This window comes from Macaca fascicularis, chromosome 12 (genome assembly GCF_037993035.2).
Source record: "Macaca fascicularis isolate 582-1 chromosome 12, T2T-MFA8v1.1".
NCBI lineage: Eukaryota > Metazoa > Chordata > Mammalia > Primates > Cercopithecidae > Macaca > Macaca fascicularis.
The window spans coordinates 47,991,866-48,006,099 of record NC_088386.1 but is presented as its reverse complement, the minus strand read 5'-3'; the positions used below and the strand labels follow the sequence as shown (position 1 = coordinate 48,006,099).

At 39.5% G+C, this 14,234-nt stretch overlaps 1 protein-coding gene across 13 annotated transcripts in view; it reads right to left on the bottom strand.

The window, feature by feature from the left end:
* FMNL2 (formin like 2) overlaps positions 1 to 14,234 on the bottom strand; it is a 315,840-nt gene that overhangs the window by 150,437 nt on the left and 151,169 nt on the right. The window lies entirely within an intron of this gene.

Genomic DNA, 14,234 nt, shown 5'->3' with positions numbered 1-14,234 from the left:
ACTCAGAAGAATTCTTTAGTGCATCCAGAGTCGGGTTTTAGCCAACACAGTACAACTTATTTCTCCATGAACCAGTATTAGGAAAACCAAAAGCACCAGATCATCAAAATCACAAAAAACAAGAACTCAGTGTTCTGCTAATATGTGCATAAATGAATGTATTTATATGGATCATACTTATTCTAGACTTGTGCCACAGAATAGAATTTTGTTAGAATCCCAAGTCTGGAAGGCTGATGGTTGAGCCTGCCAACCATCTGCCAGCAGAAACCTATTTACACACAAGCTTTCACATACAGCTTGGAACCGATTCAGTCCTAAAAGACACATACCTTGAAAAAAGCCTACACTAAGCCTTGAGTGACCTACAACAAAGTCGAGAAATTGTTTCACAAATCAGGACCTTTTTCACTTCTCTCCATTCTAGTCATTTCTTTGATTTAGATTTTAGGTGGCCTCGAATAACTAATAGTCATGAGTACAAGACCTTCCAGAGCTGTGTTATATGAAATCCCCAACATCAGGAATCACAACAACCCAAACACTCAGCTTCCTCCAAAAGCAACCAGCCAGAGGCCTGCAGAGAGAGGGGAGCCAGGCCTCAAGGCTGGAACTCTCAGGACTTTTGACCATCATCAGGAACATCGCGTCCAGGCAAATTCTGATTCATTCATTCTTTTGTGCCTTTCCTTTTTCTGAAGCCTCAACAGCTTTTTAGCTGTGAAGTCAGATGAGCTTAAAAGGAGGTTCGAAATATTGATCCCCTAGAACCTGCCTTCGCATCAACACCTTTCCACTGGGACTTTGACTCCTCAATCAGACTTAACAGAAAACATAGCTGACCAAGCTTCTGGAGAAGAAAGAAAAGCTCTTTATTAACACTTGGTTCTTCTATGTTAAAATGCCATTGACCCCTCCCATCCTACTCAAGTTACAATTAACTAAGGGCCCCTTTGCCCTTCATGGTTATTGCCTTACAGAAAGATATATGAACCACATAGGCCCTTTATGTTTACAAAGATGCCAAATTCCTTCACTAATTAAGTTGAAGTAGGACTAATTCTGCCTCTTTCTGAAGTTGGGAATATTTGCCGTGTTTTCAATAATGCACATGAATGGTAAGGTCTCTGAACATTCAGGTAAGTACATTTGTTTGTCTTCATTTTCTTTGATGATCTCCCAAATCTCAGTATTCTTAAGGTTTTAAAGAAAAAGGGTGGTGGTAGAGCTATTCCTGATATAACACAGCAACAATATATGTTACACAAAAACATTATCGTCAGTAAAATCTGCCAGAAGAATATAATGCAGAGTTGAAAGAACAATGTGACAATATTATATGTTGTGACAACACAGAAGTAATACAACTTAAAAAAATGGAAGAAAGAAGAGAAAAACTGGAAATTTGACTAAGTTCATGGATTGGCATACAGGAAACAGGTAAGGATTCAAGAATATCCTTAAAAACTGACAAACCAGATAATATAAAGTTAAGTAAGAAACTAGTGGCTGTGGGCATTTTTTTTTTTTTCCAAAAAAAGGTAAAGTACAAACATAACACTAGAACAGAAATTCAAACCTTAACTGCCAAAATTAGTATTTTTAATAAATTGAACAAAACTCTATCTCATGGAGAAAATGCATAGACAATATAACAATGCTTTTTCATAATACTTGCTTAAAGTGCAAAATTTTTGCACTTAGAGGCTATCTTGGAATTCTACCTATAGTATGCTTCATGGTAAAAGCAGAATTTTAACATAGCCTCCAAGATTCCTGCTTTCTGGGGCACATGTCCTATTATCTCCTAACTGTAGACAGGTTATGAATATGATATGACTTCACTCCCATGATTAGGTTACATTATATGGCAAAGGTGAGAGGGGATTATCCTGGGTGGGTCTGACCTCAAAAAGTACACCCTTTAAAGATAGTCTAGGGCTAGAGAAAATATTAGTCAGAAAAATTCAAAGCAGCAGAGACACTACTAAGAGACAAACCACGGAGAGGTCACGTGGGCAGCTTCTTGGAGAGAAGGGCTTCAGTGCAACCACGGCAAGCAATGGAATTCTGCCAACAACTAGTTTGGAAAACGACTCCCAAGCCTCAGATGATATCGAAACCCTGGTCAACACCTGAATTTCGGCCTGGTGAGACTGAGCAGAAAAGCAGAAAACCCAACTAACCCGTGTCCAAACTCCTGACCCACAGAAACTATGAGCTAATACATTTGTGGTGTTGTAAGCCACTAAGTTTGTGGCAATTTTTGTGCAACAACAAAAAAATGTCACCTTTCATAAAAAAAAAAAAAAAAAGGAAATAAGAAAATACAGTATGCGTCTGCTGATTTGTGTAAAAAAATTTATACAGGAAGGATAAACCAAGAAGTAATAAGTAATGAGGTTACTTATCTACAGAAAGAGGATGGGAATGGGTCAGAAAGAATGAGGAACAATAAGCACATCTAGCACCAAATTTTGGTTTCTATATACCTTTGTCCAATAAGGGGAACTAGAGCTTCTTAGAAAAATGACTGATTCTAGGGCTGGAGCAGGAAAAGAAAAAAAAAATCCAAGATAAGCTTGGAACATCTTATGGTACCAGAAAGTAAGAAACTGGTCCAAAAATTGGAACATGTCAAAAGAATATTACAAGCCAAATTTAAGGACCTCCCAATAGCCAAATCTGGAACAATTTAAGCATCACAATAAATAATCATAGGAAGAGATTGTAACCCATAGAATAAATATCCATGAATCCATACAGATATAAGTAACTGAATAAATAATAAGGGGAGAAGGAACAGCTCATCCTCACAGAATTCTAACTCATATGAAGGGATGACAGAAATTTAAAAATCACTATTTGGCAAACACCACAGTGATAATTGATGCAGCCAGGAAGTCAACAAATGCTAAAATTAATGAGCAAATGTAGGATGTGAAACAAGATATTTGCAGAGTTGCAAAGTATCTCCCCACAAGACGCTAATTACAAAGAGAAAAATCATAGCTTTACCGTGGAGACTTCTGGCAGGCCCCACCTTAACCACGTGATCAAGTTAGCAAAGTAATGACACGTGCAGATACCACGTGCATGTGGTGATAACGCACTAATACATACACGAGATAACTTCCACGATATTCTTGCCAAAAATGCCCAGCCTGATCCACATACCCAAATTGAGGAATATTCTATGAAATAACTGGTCAGTAATCCCCAAAATTATCAAAATCATGAAAAACAAAGACAAACAGTTCCAAATTAGAAGAAACTGGGGAGACATAACAACTAAATGCAATGTAGGAACCAGACCTAGATCCTGGACCCAGAAAAGGGCATCAGCAGGACAATGATTAATAGTATTGTGTCCCTGTTAATTTCCTACTTTTGATAAGCACACTATGATTATATAAGACATTATTTGGGGAAAGTAAGAAAGTTACACAGCAATTCCTTGTACTAGTTTGCAACTTTTTTCAAGTCTGAAATTCTTTTAAAATTAATCTTGCCACCTATAAGGTATGGGCTGATAGAGGATACACAAGCTTAATGCTGGAGTAAACATGGGGAATTACTATCAACTTAATAGTGAAATGGCTAGGGTAGGAAAGAAGCTAAGAAATACTAACATAGAATCAGAACAGCTATCCATGTCATTCTCTAGTTCTTAACACTAAACAAGGCATCCTAGTTGACTGGCATTTCGTATATGCTTCCTGGAGGCAGGCAAGCAGGTAGGGAAGTGTGTGTGTATGTGTATCCTGTCCTCTCAACTAGGACGTGTAAAAGCTTTTTGGGCATGAAAAAAATCGCGCGCGCGCACGTGTGTGTTTGTGTGTGTGTGTGTGTGTGTGTGTGAGAGAGAGAGAGAGACGGAGTCTCGCTCTGTCACCCAGGCTGGTGTGCAATGGCACGATCTTCGCTCACTGCAACCTCTGCCTCCCAGGTTCGACGGATTTTCATGCCTCAGCCTCCTGAGTAGCTGCGATTACAGTAATGTGCCACCATGCCCAGCTAATTTTTGTATTTTTATTTTTTTGGGGGGATGGAGTCTCGCTCTTTCGCCCAGGCTGGAGTGTAGTGGCACCATCTGGGCTCACTGCAAGCTCTGCCTTCCGGGTTCATGCCATTCTACTGCCTCAGCCTCCCGAGTAGCTGGGACTACAGGCGCCCGCCACCACGCCTGGCTAATTTTTTGTATTTTTAGTAGAGACGGGGTTTCACCATGTTAGCCAGGATGGTCCCGATCTCCTGACCTCGTGATCCACCTGCCTCGGCTTCCCAAAGTGCTGGGATTACAGGCGTGAGCCACAGCGCCTGGCTAAAGGCAGTTTTTTTTGTTTTGTTTTGTTTTGTTTTTGAGATGGAGTCTTGCTCTGTCGCCCAGGCTGGAGTGCAGTGCAGTGGGGAAATCTCGGCTCACTGCAACCTCCACCTCACAGGTTCAAGCAATTATCTGTCACAGCCTCCCAAGTAGCTGGGATTATAAGCACCCACCACCACACCCAGCTAATTTTTGTATTTTTAGTAGAGATGGGGTTTCACCATCTTGGCCAGGCTGGTCTTGAACTCCTGACCTCAAGTGATCCACCCACCTCGGCCTTCCAAAATGCTGGGATTAGAGGCATGAGTCACCACGCTAGGCCCGGCATGAACATCTTAATCTATCTTTACATTCTCTCTATCTGATAACATGATCTACATAGAATAGGAACACAACAAAACTTACTGATAATGTGTACTTAATACTTCAAAGAAAGTACCTGAAATAACAGTACTCCAAGAATTCTTGTAGCTCCTGAATTCCTTAGTGTTACTCCTCTTAGTATATTTTCAGTAAATTTTTTTCCTAAAAGACCGTTGAACTCCCATTTACATATTCAGGCTTTGTAATGTATAGAATAATAGGAGTAGTAAGCAGGCATCTTAGACAAATCGGGTGTTCCAAAGCTGTGTTCCCAGGTGTTACGTGTATTCCCGAAAGCAAGTTTTTTTCCTTCTGTTAATTAAACTGAGCTGTAACAAAAGAGTTGATTGTGTGTGTTGCAAGTGTTAGTAGTTCCATTTTCTACTCTACTTGTCCTCTGCACAACAGGACCTGGCACATAACAGGTGCACAATAAGTATCTGTCAAATGAATAAAATCCACATGGTCCTCCTGATGATGTGATTTCAGAGCCAAGAGTCAAAAAGAATACCAGGTCACTTCTTCTAAACAGGCTGATAACCCAGGGCTTTCTCTGACAATAGTCAAGGCACATAAGAAAGGACCACTATGTCTAACTTTTTATTTTGAGGCATATTTCAAGAGTAATCTAAAATTATCATGCAATTGTTTGTTAGGATAAAAACCAAGTCACCACGATGATTTTTAACATCCTTCAAACAATTGTTAATTAAACCAAAATGACAATTCTCAAATCAAATGAATATCCTTTCTCTCTGGAAGGAGATAAACCAGTAGCAGTTTAAGAAATTTTAAGTTGATACCCATATTTTTCAGACCAAACTTAAAAACAATCAAGACAGGAAAAACACAATCACATATCAGCTCTGAAAACACTGCAGCATTATTATTGTGGTGGTAGTTTCCCTACTAATTTTGCTCTTTGTGTAGTTTATAATCCTTGTTTTATAATGAGTCACCTTCTGAATTTGACTGCCTTTTGTCAGCTCTGTCCCAAGTTACTGAAAAGATATGTGTTATTTTGGGTCAGAAGCTGAGGTTGAAACATGAAGTACAATAGCAGAGGTCAAATGCCTTCTACAACTTTAGTCCAACAAAACCCCCCCCCATACAAAAGGAAAAGCTCACAGCTTCCTGAAGATAGTTTCCCTTCCTCTGGCCTCACACTTGGGTGACCCTCATTTATCATACCGTCTTCCAGAGGAACTGCCCCACTCTGCCATAACCGGCACTGCACACGTTCCTGGGGTGGATGGTTAAAGGGATTCACCAGGGGATGCTGCTGGCTTTATTTTCTTCCAAACTGTATTTGCTTTTGTTTTTATTCCAGCCTGTGTACACACCAAGTAAATAAGATATGTAAGCCAAATGCTTTGTTAATATCTGAAATGAGCTTTCATGGTTTTATAAGCAAAATTACAGGGTCCTAAACACTGGCTATCCTACAAACCCAAATTAAAGGTGATTATTGGTCTTAGCCCATTTGTGTTGCTATAAAGGGATACCCAAGGCTGCGTACTTTATAAAGAAAATGTTTATTTGGCTCATGGTTCTCTTGGCTGTACAAAAAGCATTGCGCCAGCATCTGCTCCTGATGAGGGCCTCAGGCTGCTTCCACTTACGGCAGAAGGGGAAGAGGAGCTGCTGTGTGCAGAGATCACCTCGCAAGAGGTGCCAGGCTCTTTTAATAACCATATTTTGCATGAACTTATAGGGCTAGAATTCACTCATTACCACCAGTGATGACACCAAGTTGACTCATTAGGACACCAAGCCATTCATGAAGGATCCATCCCCATCACCCAAATCACCTCCCACTAGGCTCCACCTCCCAACATTGGGGATCGAATTTCAACATGAGGTTTGGAGGGTCACATATCCAAACTACAACACTGCTCATATTAATAGCACCTTGATTTGTTCCCTTCCATAGTACCACATTCTTCTATAAAGTTAGGACATTTGAGATTTGAAAGAATCAGTATCTTTCCTTTTCAGAATTCTGAGATTTATTTTGTTAACAGGAAAAGAGAAATTATATTGGAAGCCTACCTATCAAATGCTGAATCTAAAATGAGGACAAGTTTGTTGAGAAAATAATTTGAACTCTCAAATTCCTCCTCCTCAAGAAAATTTTCCATAATTGCATAATAATCTATTGCTTCTTTAAATTCCAATAGCTCTTACAGGCTGCCCCGTACCATCTAGAACTTATTCTTACAGTGCCGATTTGAATCATTCATTGCTTTATGATGTACCCCTTGGGATTTAACTTCTTAACTAGATTACACATTTTTTAAGGCCAGGAAGTAGGAGTCTGCTATTTCTATCCACAGTTATGGTTGGCTTCATGTTGGGCAGTGTTAGGACATCCTTGTTGACTGTTTCCATGAAAATCATTAGAAAAGCAACGAAATAACCTTACATAACAAGGTGACATGGAAGAAAAAAAAAACTAGTAATATATCGGCTATTTTCTTTTTATCACCAACGCATAAACACTGCGTCTTGGTAAAAACAAATTTCACTCAGGGAGTTCAAGGAAGCAAAGTAGAGGAACAATATCCGATCTGCTTAGTTCCTGAGAAAACTTCAGTGTCAAAAGAAACAAGGGGTGAGTGAACAAAACAAAATACTGAAACACCAGATCTTTTAAAATGGTAGCTTTTTTTGTTTGAATCAAAGCTAATTAATTCAAAACAAACATGGAAAATTATGAAAGATAAGGAAAAGAGGATTCTGGTTCCACGCTGTACTTGGGCACCCCACTTACAAAGCCTTAGATAAAAATGCAAGAAAAAAAATAATTTCGAAGCACTTAATATAAAATCATTCTCCAGTTGATAAAAGCCAAAACTGTAATGACAACAGAGCATAGCTATTATTGAGAACTGAGTTGATAAAGCCAAAAATATTGAACTAATTTCCTTGCCGAAAAGCATTACAGAAATATTTCTGATACTATGCTATTTTAGAAAACGATCTTACAAAAATCTTCCCTGAAATGAAGTTCCTGTTTTTATAGGCTGTGTATGAGCCTTGATTTAATCTATCCCAGTCGCTTTTGGAGATAGAGATTCATCTAACCAAAAATTACATAAAGCAAGGAAATGGTTCTGGGGGCAGAGGGTGGGGGACGGAATGAAGAGATGTCATTATACCATGACCATGAGTTCAACAGACAGGACCATACCTAAATCAGGGGGTAACAAACTTCTGAAACCCACAAACTCCTTCCACAGGAACAATGCTGTGTTCATGCCAGTACTTTTTATTTTTACAAATGCGATTCACTATTTTTTATAGTACATAAATGATTAACTTAAAATGCATACGTTAGCTCAGTATAACTCTATTTTATTACAATATACATGTTGTTGTTGTTGTTGTTGTTGAGATGGAGTCTCACTCTGTCTCCCAGGCTGGAGTGCAGTGGCTCTATCTTAGCTTACTGCAACCTCTGCCTCCCGGGTTCAGGCGATTCTCCTGCCTCAGCCTCGCGAGTAGCTGGGATTCCAGGTGTGCGCCACCACACCTGGCTAATTTTTATATTTTTAGTAGAGAGGAGGTTTCACCATGTTGGCCAGGCTGGTCTCAAACTCCTGACCTTAAGTGATCCTCTCGCCTCAGCCTCCCAAAATGCTGGGATTACAGACATGAGCCACCACGCCCTGGCTAATATATAGTTCAGTTTTAAAACCATCTTTAAGTAGTCATTATGAAGATAAAATATACTATGCAATGTTAAAGTGATTTTAAGGAAAGAGACAAATAAGGCAAAATTTGGGGAGTTAGCTGGTGGGCTTTAAAACAGTGAAATTTCTTGTGGTCAATTTAGCTAAGCTTATTTCTGGTGAGTGATCCAGAGCACCCAGCCAACAATTCACACCCACTGTCCTTTCACAAAACTGAATCAGGATAGAAAATAACAGCATCCTGGCAGGCCGGCAGTCATTCAGCTGATGCAGTGTTTTTCCAGCCTAGGCAGCAACCCCAGAGCCTCCACTCACCCTACTCGACCCCTGCCTGGCCCCCTGACCCTGATAACTGTGTAGCAAGACCTCACTCCTCAAATAGTGGCCAGTTTATACTTGAGTTACAAAGGAAGATCATAAATCTAGCAAACTTCCTCCTTAAATTGGGACAGTTTCTTTGCCAGATGTTCATTATTACTGGCTTTTTTCACATAACAATGGGAGTGGAGAGAGGATACATTCATTATACAAGTGATTTTCAAATAGCAACACCAAAAGAGGGCAGGAGGGAAGCACAGGCGTCACCCAACCACCTGGGCTGTGTCCCCACCAACAGCACAATGGAGCAAAGCTGGTGAGGGAGGAGGACACAGAGGGCTTAATAGACAGCAGCATTATCCAAGGCACATGACAGGCAAGATGGAAGGAATACAAATAACATAACTCATTGAAGATGATGTTTTTTCCCATTTTTTGACATAGCCAGATATTACTTGGCCAGCTACACAACACATTTGCCTTTCCATCCCCACCCATCTGTAATTTTTTTCTTTTTTCAATCAGATGTTCTGTTCACATGCTCGTCCATAAATAACCTGCTTGGAGCCTGATAATTTTCCTTTTTTTTCCCCCTTAAACTCCATAAACTGTTTCCTGTAGAGTTTTAGCCAATGTCGAAGGTGAGGCTGACCATGAGTCCCAAGTTGTGTGGGCCGTTGCATGGAAGCAACAGGTTTTTTTTTATCCAACACACACACACACACACACACACACACAGTGGATAGCAAAAGCTGAAGAGAAGCATCTGCAGCCTGCACATACAACAGAGCTGTTAAATTCCTGGCTCACAAACAACAGACAAGAAGTCAGCTCAGAGGCCAAAGATTTCCAGGAACGTTTATGTTTGGGTAGATCATAAACTGTGGCAGCCAACTCAAGTCCTCCCAGACTCTGCCGGAGAATGATGCTACACACTTTTGGTTTTCAAAGACAAAATGAACACAAATAGCATATCCCTGCATTTTCTTTTCCCTTGTCTTCCCAGCCCCCAAACCTCCCCCAAACCTCTCTCACAACCCCCAACCACTCTTATACCTTATTGTAAACTCATTCCCTACTGCTGGCCTCATGCTCATTTCTACTGCACCCAATTCCCTCCCCTTTCCCCTTTTTTTTGCAAGTTTCCCCATCACCTCTACCATGACAAAATTAACATTTTAGTACAAGTTTTAAATATCCCCCAGGCACAGGCAAAACTAGAGATGCAGCATCTGTTTTTCTATATTACAGATAACTGAAAGGTCAGCTACACATTTTCTTTGCTAATACTTAAGTGGCTGCATGATGCTAATTAAAAACTCATTTTATTCTTCGTGGTTTATCACTAAAATACAGGTAGTATCTTTTATATACCCTAGTGGCAACAGTTTCAGATCAGTTAATATAACTAAGGAACTCTCAATATATTTGGCTGACAATTTTTTTTTATTAAAACTATCAGTCACACAAATTTCATGGATGTGAAATCTTTGGCAGGTCATCTCTATCTCCTCAGCTCAAGATGAATTTTTCTTAGACTTGTTTCAGTCTATAAAGTGTTCACTATAATCAATGAAATAACATCAATGCATAAGGTAGGAAGTTTACATTCTATCTCCCACATCCACCACGCCCACAAAAGAAAATACTGTCAACTATAGGCAGTCCACAGCCTCCTCCAAGCCTTTTGCTTTTTCCTTACGAGTATTACACTGTGTATATAAGCACAGAGGACCATCCAGTAGCCTAGCAGCTCTAGGTCAGCTGTTCTGTTAATCTTGCTCCTTCTTTCATGTTATTCTTGTCCCTCAAACAAACGACAACATTTCCTGAGCTAATCCCATCTTAATGGTACAGGTGGTGAGGCGTTTCTACATCTGGCCCCTCCCTGAAAGGGGAAAGTTGAAATGCATACTGTTAAGTGGCACATAGAGGGAATGAAGAGAAAGGCAGCCAAGCTGGGGCCTCAGAATAAGGCAGCCTCGGCCCCAGATGGAGTATTTCCTTCCTGTTATAGGTGTTGCCTTTCCCATTCCACCTCTTCGGATGGCTAGGAATTACTTTGTTCTTGTTTTACCCTTTCTGCTAACCTCAACTCTTCCCCACTGTAGGGAAAGCTTCTTTTGTTGACAGTGCTCTTCCCATGGGTTTAGCCTGGGAGCAGGAGGGTAGATGCTCAACAGATTCTCCCATTCCACAGGCATCCTTTGCACTCTACCCTGCTGGACAGGGTCTTGCTATTGCCCAGGCTGGAGTGTGGTGCTACCATCGTGGCTCACTGCAACCTCAACCTCCTGGGCTCAAGATATCCTTCTGCCTCAGCCTCCCAAATAGCTAGGACTGTAAGTACATGCTACCACACCCAGCAAATTTTTTATTTTTTGTAGATGGAGTCTATGTTGCACAGACTGGTCTCAAACTCCTAGCCTCGGGTGATCCTCCCACCTCAGCCTCCCAAAGTGCAGAGATTATAGTCATGAGCCACCACACCTGGCTTTTGGTGGCTAGTTGACACCAAAATCATTTACCAGGATATTGCCAATTGATTCAAGCCAACCTAACTTAACTCAAAGACATTAACGTGGCTATTAGTTTTGGAGGCAAATTAAGTACTGTGATTTTAAATATATATATGTGTGTGTCTGTGCATATATATACACACAGGTATATATATGCATGCATATGTTTGTTTACAGATATAGATACGCAATCTGGATCCAAAGTGGATACAGTGACTAATTATATGTTATCTCAGTTTTTCTTTTGTGATCAGCATGTCTTGGAAAAATAAATTATACGTTATCTCAGTTTTTCTTGTATGACCAGCATGTCTTGGAAAAATAGAACTTTTGATTGTGCAAGTATTGCTGGTGTGTCTTGGGCTTCAATGCCAATAAAACACCGAGGCTTAAGTAGCTAAAAAGCTTATTTGCAGACTTGCTTGCACTAAGGGTTTCACCAATGGTCTGACCTCTCTCTTGCCCTCAATTGTCATATAAGAAGAAGACACTTGCTACAACCACTCACAGGCAAACTCTTTATATAGAGGTAGATTGCTTCATCTTGTAAGTGTGAAATGTATTTTACCATCTATAAATCACAAACCCCAACAGGACCCAGCATAGGGCCCACTCATTTCACAGTACTAAAATGAAACACTTTTGCAGATACATAGAAAATAAATTTCTAAAGGAAATAATTCATCTAGCCAGGCATTGCAGCTCACACCTGTAATCCCAGCACTTTGAGAGGCCGAGGTGGGTGGATCACTTGAGGTCAGGAGTTCAAGACCAGCCTGGTCAACATGGCAAAACCCCTTCTCTACTAAAAATACAAAAATTAGCAGGGTGTGGTGGTGTGTGCCTATAATCCCAGCTACTCCAGAGGCTGAGGCACATGTATCACTTGAACCCAGGAGGTGGAGCTTGCAGTGAGCCAAGATCACACCACTGCACTCCAGCCTGGGCAACAGAATGAGACTTGTGTCTCAAAAAGAAAAGAAAAACAAAAAGAAATAATTCATCTAAAAGTGTTTTATTATATTACAAACACACGTAACTATAAAGATTATAATGCATTCCCTGTAAACCTAGCCCCTTTCTTATCAAATCATACCCTTTACCACATTTTCTTCAGTTTTTTTCACATACATTTTAAAGATTTTTTTTTAATGGTCATAGTATGGCTAAATCAAGAACTAAGGGAAGAAACCACTGGAAATTGGTTCCAATTTTAAGTTAAAAATCTAGACTATAAATTATCGTTAGCTTACTTCCTAATAATTTTAGTTCTCGCTGATATCATTGATAGATGATAATGTAAAACTTCTACCTTTACTCAGAGACACTAAACTCTTAATGACATATTTGAAAGTCAGTATTAGATTTTATCTTTTAGATGGAATTAAAGCAGTCCTTTTGCCTAAGTTCCCTATTTAGTTCAAGAAAAATTTCTGAGTTTTTGGTATCTATAACTTATGATTGATGAAAATAATAGTACTTTTACTTTTGGCATTAAATTTGTTTTTAAGTACTGAGTGCAAAAGAAAAAAGTTGGAAAGTTTATAAAAATTTCAAACCAGGAAATCAGAACAGCTATAACCACGACGTCCCTTAGGGACAAGTTTCCATTGCTGCAGAAAATAAGATTTATGTGAAGGTTATCAGAGGTTAATACATTTATGCTGACATCATTACTGATATTACAAAACTACCTAACATGGTATATGAAGAACACAGAGTATATACTCAATAAATATTTGTGGGATTCATATATTGTCTGGATTATGCAAAAGAGCCGACCCAACTGCCGATTAAATTAATATAACTTGACTTTAACACACACAGAAGAAAACTAAATATTTTAAGTAAAGCCATTTACTAATGGCTCATTTCTGTTATATTTTGCTAGAATATTCCTAAACCCTCAAACAGTAGGGTTGCATAAATAACAAGGCCTACTGATGCAGGGCATGTCACGATAGCTTTTTTATTCTGAATCTGATAAAGATGCAAGAAAACAAAATTACACAGAAAAATGTGTTCTTCCCCCCAGAAAACAACTTAAGAGAATTTAGCAGTCACGTTCAAGCCTCTTAATCCTCTGAAGAAAGTAAAGCCTGAATAACAAGCTTCATAACTCAAGGATGTTCCAAAGCACTGTTACAGACTAACTCAATGAAACACTAACGGATTTTCGAGATCTTAACATCTGAATTCCAAAAGCCAAAGGAAGAAAGTAAGAAGAGTTGAGTAAAGGAAAGTGTTTAACCTTCCATTTAAAAGAAAAATCAACCAGAAACTGTCTTTTCTCCAAGTAATCCTAGTTAATTGAGGTTTTGTTGTACAGTAGTTCACATAACCCCAAAAAAATATTTCCAGGTCAAAATGCTTATAGCCCAGTCCTCAGTTGTCTATTAACCAACCCCAGCTATGTAAATAGCTCCTGAAAGAATCGAATATTGTTAGGAACATAAAAAGTTCTCCTTTAACAGAGGGTAGCAGGAAGATTAAATCTTGTGACACACAAAAGCATGCAGTGTGGCAGGGGAACCTCCTGTAAATTACATTAACTTTACAGCGATTTCTTTTGCTGATTCAAGAAAGAGAGCAAATACCAAAGAGCTGAAAGGTGACAAGAATATCCTGACACAGGCTTGTTCAGGATAACAATCCACTTGAGCTCGGTTCCCGGTAACCATGGGGACCAGCATGATCCGTTGCTATCTATTTATCTTAGGCCTCAAGATACCCAAGTTCTTGTCCTTTCCATGAAATCAAGCAATTACTCTCGGAGATGAGAAGTTTGCCAATTATACAATAAAATCCTCCTCTAAATATTCTTTTTCAGAAATTGCATGCTCCTCCCATGTCCCTGCACAGCCTGAGGTGTGGTTTAATAAACAATTTTGTTAAAAGCTTTCTTTTGGCAGTGAAATCACTAAGCTTTCTCTTCAAACTATTCTTTGCCTGTAGAATGAGAGGGGATGCAGTCTCTATTCTGCTACAATTGCTAGGTGAAATGGAGATGCC